The 8093-nt window shown below is 41.0% G+C and overlaps 1 long non-coding RNA gene across 1 annotated transcript; it reads right to left on the bottom strand.

Moving 5' to 3' along the window:
- Positions 1 to 846: 846 nt before the first annotated feature.
- LOC126639162 (uncharacterized) lies at positions 847 to 2529 on the bottom strand. Its single transcript, XR_007628762.1, has 3 exons — positions 2262 to 2529; positions 1796 to 1980; positions 847 to 1691 (listed from the first exon to the last, which is right to left on the bottom strand). It is a non-coding gene; the product is annotated as an uncharacterized LOC126639162 (long non-coding RNA).
- Positions 2530 to 8093: the final 5564 nt, after the last annotated feature.

Here is an 8093-nt window from a genome sequence, read left to right as displayed (position 1 = left end):
TCACTTTAAAAAGAAGGATAGTATTAAAATATTTTAGATTTTTTTGTTTTGTTCTGTTTGTTTATTTGATTGTTTTTTGGTTTTCCCCCCATACCTCTGGTTCTGAGGTGGGAGCTGCAGTTTATTCTAGAAGACATGATTTAGGATTCAGATCAGACTTGGATTTCTTGTTTACCCCAAAAAACACAATTCTCTTCTCCCCATCTCTACAGTCATATAAAAGCTACTCAGACCTCAGACCCAGGAACACCAGAACATACAGTCCTACTTTTTTCCTTATTCCCCAAAGCAAAGGGAAGATGGAAGCATTGCAAAGCAAAGACAGATGAAAATCATCACGGAGGGTATTGATTGACTGGTGTCTAGGCAGGCTATAAATTACCACTTTTCAGTGCAAAGAGGAGGGTGAGGAGAGCTGCAGAGCTGTCTGGGGCACAGTGCTGGGACTGTTCATGAACAATCAGCTAAATATTTGCTTTCCACAGGCACAGGGAAGGCTGGGCTTTGCTCTCCCTCCAATCCTCATCTTGGCTTTGAGAAGACAAATCATCTCTTTAAACAGGAGTGATTCTTGTAGCAGAACCAAACCAACTTCTGTTAAGTTAAAAGACTTAATGCTTTCAAGTGTTGTCTATGTGCTTGAAATCCCGCTCCAGACTGTAAATTATTATAATTATATAGCATGACAAAAAAACCAAGACATAATAGTGTACAGATGTGGGATATATAAAAGGGAAGTACTTAACATAAGCTTACTGGAGCTGAAAGTACCAGGGATGATTGATTGTTCAGACACAAGCCAGGGAAGTGGTCTAAAAATTATTAACCATAATTGTAATTTGTCTATTAACTGTTTCATCTAATACTATGATATATTTAGAAACATGCCATCCAGTAATGCACCGTTTGCTGCTTGTGGCAAACAGCAGAGCTGCGTGCCTGGGTCTGTTTGGAAGAAGGATGTTTATTGGGAAGGACATTACTTCTTCCATTTCAAAAGAAATTAGTGTGGTTATGCAGTTAAGAACACCTCAGTGATTTCCACTGTTTTTACAGAATACTCTTTAATCCAAGAGATAGCAAAGAAAGTTTTAAAGACAACTCCCCTTAGTTAGTTATTAAAGGTTTCTGTTGCTGTTTGTGCAAGGGTCAAAGAGTTAAAAGCTTAAAAAGGCAGAAAGTTTTCCTGTTGTTTTGACTAAACGGGGGAAACGTGCTAGAGCTGTGCAGAATTTGATTGCCAAACACAGAGAGAAGATACACAGTGAGAAAGGATAGTAAAGGTTTAACCCAGCTGATGTAAGAAACAAACTCCAAGGATGCCCATGTTTCCTTCTTTTATCGCATTGTTAATCTTTAATCAGAAAAACAGTTCAGAGAACAGCTCTTTGTGCACAGCTGAACAGACACCAAAAGTTGGAAGCTAATAGGATCACAGAGAAGGGGACTTTTGAATCATTGTCCTAATGAATCTAGGAGTGAGATGTACAACCCAAAGGAGTTCAAATTCTGCTTCCACGTGGAAATGCAGCAAGTACACATTAAACCTTGCAGAATCAGCAGTGAGGAGGCAGTTGGTAGGTTCAGAAGAGCAGTGGGTTCCCATGCACTTTTTTCCCAGCTCAGATAACAAATTGTCTTGGGTGCTGAACTTTCCAAGGAGTTCAAATCAAGCTTCTTAATTCAAAAATCTAAAGAAATCAAGAAAATTTAAGGTCATATTTAAAGATGTGTATATTAGTCTCACTTCTGAATGGTGAGTGATTTAGTCCTTGATATTTATCAGTATAGATACCTTAAATCTTAGTCTTCTACACTGCTGTAATGTCAAATCTTCACTTAAATGCCTGTCCATCAGGAACTGGTAACAGAAACATGGTATAGCAGGCTTAGTTTTACATAGTTTCTTCTCCTGTAGTAAGAAACCAAGTCATCCTTACAGTCCTTGCAGTCTTTTTAAACAGCAGGATGAGGCAGTGCCTAGAAAGCAAAGGAGAATAGCTAAGTGACAGTTTTGTGAATCATGGTTATTGTTCTGTTCAGAGCTGCCTCTACAAACAAAGTCTCTTGATCTGTCATTCATAACCTTCTTTTGTTTAAGATCTCCTGGGCAGAGCCCATTTGTGCTTCACCCAAAATAACAAGGCCTTAGTGCTGTTGCAGAGCAAATACCTGAACTCTACAAGGTTAAAAAGTGGGTGGATTTTTAAAATTTTTTTTTAAGAATGTAAGTTGGTTGCTATTAATTTTTACATACATACATGCTTATGTATCATTCTGAGTCAGTAAATTTGGAGACAGTCACAGCTGGTCAGTCAACAGGCACAGGTACAGCAATCAGAATTCTGTCTTCCTGAAAGCATAAGAAAAAAGTGTGATCTCCAGGGTCCAGTTGAACCCTCGATCTCTTTACTGAGTGTTGTTTGTAGCAATAGTCATCATTGTGGCACTTGTCTCATAGGAACCATTACAGTGACCAAGCAAAAGTGCTTTCAGAAAAACATCCCATTGTTGTCCACCAGTGTTGCCTTGTTCCTATTAGAATGGTGCTATGCATAAGTGTGCAGTGTGTAGGATTGCACCTAACCTGTTAACACTTACATAAGAGTTTTCCAGTAAACACAGGCTCTGATACAGGGATTATTGGTTTTTTTGCAATGTTGATTTTCCTCCAGCTGCCAGGTTCAAGAACCAAAAGGTATGTAGTGCTTGACATAGGCACATTTGCCTTCTGACCTTCTGATGTAATTTGGCTTTCATTTCTGCACAATCAGCTTTTCTATCCTGTTTGGCTTCCAGTGCTATACAATGCTCGAAATATTAATCAAAGCTATTTTCCTGGGGAAAAAGGTATGGAACAAATCTCACTTGAAACAGAAAATACAGTTCAGCCCATGTTGCTGCTGTTGTGTTCACATTAAAGGAGAAAACAGGTTACAGTATATGTTTTTAATTTCAAATAAGAACATACTATTTGTATTACAGTAACCTAGAGAGGACCCAGCAGGGACTATCTGTGGCACAGACATAAAAATAAGAAGAGATAATTATCATGTCTAATTAGCTTTTAAACTCCTCTAACTGGGAACTACCAACCAAACTAGCAGAATGCATAAGAACAGGGAGAAACTGGCATTATCACTCCTTCCATGGAGATGATAAAGGCTTATTTACATGTCTAAAATCAAATAGGAAATCCATGGCGGAGGAAGAAACAGAACCTAAACCTTCAGACTCTGCACCAACACTTACTGGTTAAAGCCATCCTTTAAGGAAGTCAGCTCATGAAGGACATACAGAACTGTGACCAGGGGGACAGGCTACGTGTAACAAGGGACAAAAACATTGAGAGAGAACAAACGTAAATGGAAACATTTAAAGAAAGGAGAAAAAGCGCAGGTAGAGCTGGGTAGCCCTGACATGACAACTGCTAACAGAGTGCTGCTAGCAAACAAAGGATCACAGAGAATAATGAACAACATGCAAGAAGAAGGAGCAAGAGGTTGTCTTATCCTAGAAAAATTAAACAAACTTAGATTATAATAGGTGCCCCTTGTGCCTGAGGAGGTGAAGTCTCTGTAAAAGGGCAGAGTTAGCAGAACCCTGGTTATCCACAGGAAGACAGAAGCTCTTGAAGAGCCTGTGTGCAAGGATTTGTTGGTTACCCGTTCTCCAGGTAGGAAGCAGGGAGCCCTTGACAGCTGCAAACACACACCTGTGTGGTAAACAGATTTCACTCCAGCAAGGGTCACCGTTTTTATTTGCAAACTGAATCTTGGAGCCATCTGGGCTTTGTGTGACTGAGCAGAGCAGATGCTGCACAGGTGAAGGGAAACACAAACCTTATGCTGACTGTTTTCCACGGTGTTTAGTATGGTTTGTCCCCTTCTCTCCTAGCTGCAGTTCTGCTGTTCATCCAGCCAAAAAATTGCAGTAACTGTGCAAAAATCATAATTATGTTCTGGCTACTGTACAGTCAGTCAAAGTCTTGGTGGGCCCAAATTCTCTGTGTGACTCTTAGACCTTCTGCAGTAGATGAGAAGAGCTCCCAAGCTGACAGGATTACACATAGATGGCCACTGGTCAGGTGCCAGTGGCTACAGAGCCCATTACTCACATATTCACACTGATAGGAGTTTTATGAAAGAATGGACAGTATTCCTTACAGGCAGTGCTTGGAAGTGTCAAGGTGCCCCTCTAGCCAAGACTCAAGTTCTTATTTCTTACAGCAAAAAATGGAAGAGAGACCCCACCTCCCCTGGTGACTATAACAATGTCTCAGAGCCTGTAAAAGTGAGCTTAAAAATGAAGTAATAATAATAACAACAACAATAATAACTAATTTATCTGCCAAAGGAGAAGAATAACAAGCATGTGTGACTGTGGTATAATGTCAGCAATGTCATGTATTGTGGCACACCAGGACTTTCCCTTAAATACAGCTCAGGAAGGATTGAGCACTTTGGCTGATACTAAACTAAGCATCAGAGGTTGGTGACTTTCTTCAGAGACCTTAAACATGCACCAGTGCATGTTCCTGGCTGCTAACATTTACTTCCATTTGTTTGAGAAATCTTAGCTTGTCTGTGGTCAAGCTGAAAATGCTGGACAGGCACCAGTCTAATCAGGATAAATCTGTATCCTTTTCTGCTGTTCCATTCCTCTGCCATCAGAGCAAGGCACTTAACTTTGAACACAGGCAAAAAAGTTACATCACCTTATGTAGTGATCCACAAACATTATTATATCTTACAGCCTGCCCCAGACAAATACTCTATCATTTGGGGTTGGAAAGGAGGAGGTAAGAAGGAAAGTGCTGTGCTCCCAGTTTGCTGCTACCTGTTGTCCCTGCTCCCAGAGGCTCAGTCTCACGGTTCACGCGGCACACGAGGAGAGGAGTGTGCAGCACGTGTGGCAGAGCCCCCAGACCTCCTGCAGATGGGTCAGTGCCGAAGAACTGCCTGTAAGGAAAGGGGCTGTGAGGCGGAAATATCGCCCAGGGCTGCGCGGGGCCTGGAATAAACACTTGGCTCGGTCACAGACTCTTTTGCAACTGCAGGCAATTTACACGGTTCAGGTTTTCTTCTGGAAGCTGAGAGAACAGTCCCTGCCCTGGTCTCTGTGAGCTGTTTGCTTGCAAGGGCTGCCCTTGGATCTGGGCTCTGTGGCACCCAGTCCAGCAGCAGTTGCAGTGCACTCACAGCAGGAAATAACAATCCAGAGGCAATGCTCTGCCCTTAGTAGAGCAGCTCAGAGAATCTTTAAAAAAAGCTACAATTTTATAACAAAATACCCAAGTGACAAACTCTTTGGAGGTGATAGTATGTAGGATAATTAGCAACGGGAGGGGAGTAGAATTTCTGAGTATTATTATATGCCATTAACAACTTTCAGAGCTCATTGAGAGTGCTTTATTGCACCTTGGTTTGTAGTGATGAATTAAGCTTTCTAATGATGCTTTTTCTGAGCATCTAAGAACTTTTACATTTATTGCATTGACTTCCAGTAAGTCTATAAATCTAAGTGCTCAAAACCTCTATTTTGAACAGCCTGAATAGTGTCCATCAAAGCAAACATCCTAAAAACCCTCCTTTCAAGGCACTTGTTGAACACTATCATCTTGAAATGTCAGATTCACATGCATTTAAATGATTTGACAGCTTCCAAGAAGGCACCTGATGAGCATCACATTCAAGTGTCAAGAAGCACAGAGAAAAAGTGCCAAAAAAAGTTAAATCTGAAGAAATTGTATCAGCTATTAGATGAGCATTATAATGCAGTTACTACTAAAAAAGATTTCTCATTTAAATGGCAAATAAACTTTACATTCTAGACAAATTTTTTTAAAGGCCTTACATTGCCCCAGACCACCTCCCATGTTTTTCACTAGTGAGATCTTCCAGAACCTGAAGCCAGGCAGCAGACACACACTGGTACTGGGTGAACACCTCAAGACCACTGTAATTGAGCCATTGGAGGTGCTACTTCTAGGTTTGGGGGTTTTTTTGTGGGAGACACTGTGTGTTATGAAAATTCACTATCTTCTGTTAAAACCTTTAATGCCTTCTGTTGGCTGTCTAAAAGCTGAATCTCTAAATGAGAAGACTCTTGAAAAAAAATCTTGGCCCTGATTTGCATATGCTCCAGTTACTTCATTGCACCAAATACTGTGTGTGTTTTATATAGGGGCTTGAGGCTTACTGTGTGTTTGTGATATGCTTTGAGATCCTCTGATGGGAGGTGTTACCTAAATACAAGTAATTTGATGCTGAAGTGTCTAGAATTCCCAGTGGACATCTGCACTCGAGCCCTGCTGCCATCACAAATGAAAAACATTTGGAATCCTTAATGTGATTTTTAATGGACATATGTTTGCAACACGGTGCCACCAATTTGGCATATTTAGTGTCTCCTCAAGAGAAGCCCACAGTTTGTATAGCAAGATTGTGGGAGGTTAGGATTGCAGTGTGAGAAAATTTGCACAACACCTGCCTGACTGCAATTTAATTGGCAGAAATTAATGCTCTGGGTTTGGGGATTTTTTTCCTGCTCTCAGAACCAAAGAAACACTAGGACTTATCCTGCTGTATTGCACTGTTGTATTTAAGCTTTTATTCTGACTTCACTTGTGCTGTAACATGATCATTTTCTGGTCCACTGTCTTCCTGACCACTGAGCATTGCTGGCTTACTCTCAGTTGTTATTTTTATGTATACTGACTTACCTGGCCAGCAGAAAGCATTCAGTATTTTTGTACTTCACTGAGAAAGGGCTCTGCTTAGTGTTACTGAAGATTATACTCCATCTTATTTTTAATTAAGTACTTAATGGTATGTTTTAAAAGGAAAGCATTTGACTGAAATATTTCTGATCAGCTCCATCAGCAGCACATATGTGGACTCCTGAAGACAAACACCAGCACTGTTATTATTAAATCGGTTTTGGATTTTACCTGTTCTTACAGCAGAGCCCTATCTGGAAGAGTCTTTAGCACCTCTTATGCCACCGGATTTTTGTTTTCCTTTTGGAATGTTTGGCCTTGCAGTGCATCAAGGACAGCCCCTCTTACCTCACTGTTTTCTTCCCTTATTTACAAAACATAATAAAAGGCTTTGCAAGAGAGATAGAGGATACAGTCCCAGGAGGGGCGTTCCTGCAGGGGGAGGTTCAGCTCAGCAGTATTTTAGGCTTGCAGGGCAGGAGGCTGAGCTGCAGTCCTGATCCCTGCTGCTCTGCCAGCCTGGCATTTCAGGGCTGGCAAGGCACTGCTGGCTGCCTCAGCGAGAGCCTTGCTGGAAAACATCTCATTGACTCACAACCCTGAGCAGCATTGTGAACACCCTGATATGTAGGATACTCATATCAATTTTGTTGCTTTAAAGAACTCCCTGAAACCTAACTGGGGTTCCCAGATTTCCTGTTCTGCAAACCACTGCTGACAATATTTTGCTTTCTTGGTGAAAGACCCATCAATGCAAAAAAAATAACAGGAAGATGAGCCTTTCTTTGTGGGCACAGTGGTCTAAAATGGAATAGTGGAAGCTAAAGAGCTAAAGGCAGGCAGGCAGAAACAGAGGTAAGAGCTCAGAGTGTCTCAGGCCACACTAATCCGAAGAATTATAAGAGTAGTAGTGGCTATTGGTATCATATGCTGATGCAAATATGGACTCACGTGCATGTACACATGCATACAGTGCATTGCACACAAAGAACACACTGAGCAGCCCCATTTCTGAGCACTTTTGTGCCTTTTCTTCAAGTACTAATTCAAGGATGGGTTAATATTTTATGACCTCGCCCCCATAGAACTCCCAGTAAAATCAAACATAATATTTGAAAGAGGAGGTTAATTATTGAGGCAGTTGCTGCTCTGCCTCTTCTGAGCTTGTAGCAATAGAAAATAATGCTTAGTTTGCAAGAGCCTAAAGCAAGCCACAAGCAAAAACTTCCTCTCTCACACTCAAGGAAATCCAACATTTAGATTTATATTGGGATTTTTTTTAGAATTTCATGGACAAAAATAAGATCTCTGGGCCTTGTGTATGTAGTGGTTATTCAGACCTGTCAGTGCTCACTGTTGATCTTTATACCTG

The sequence above is a fragment of the Myiozetetes cayanensis genome, unplaced genomic scaffold (assembly GCF_022539395.1).
Source record: "Myiozetetes cayanensis isolate MyiCay16 unplaced genomic scaffold, myiCay2020 scf19, whole genome shotgun sequence".
Lineage (NCBI taxonomy): Eukaryota > Metazoa > Chordata > Aves > Passeriformes > Tyrannidae > Myiozetetes > Myiozetetes cayanensis.
The sequence above is the reverse complement of the archived record's forward strand: the minus strand, read 5'-3'. Positions and strand labels throughout refer to the sequence as shown.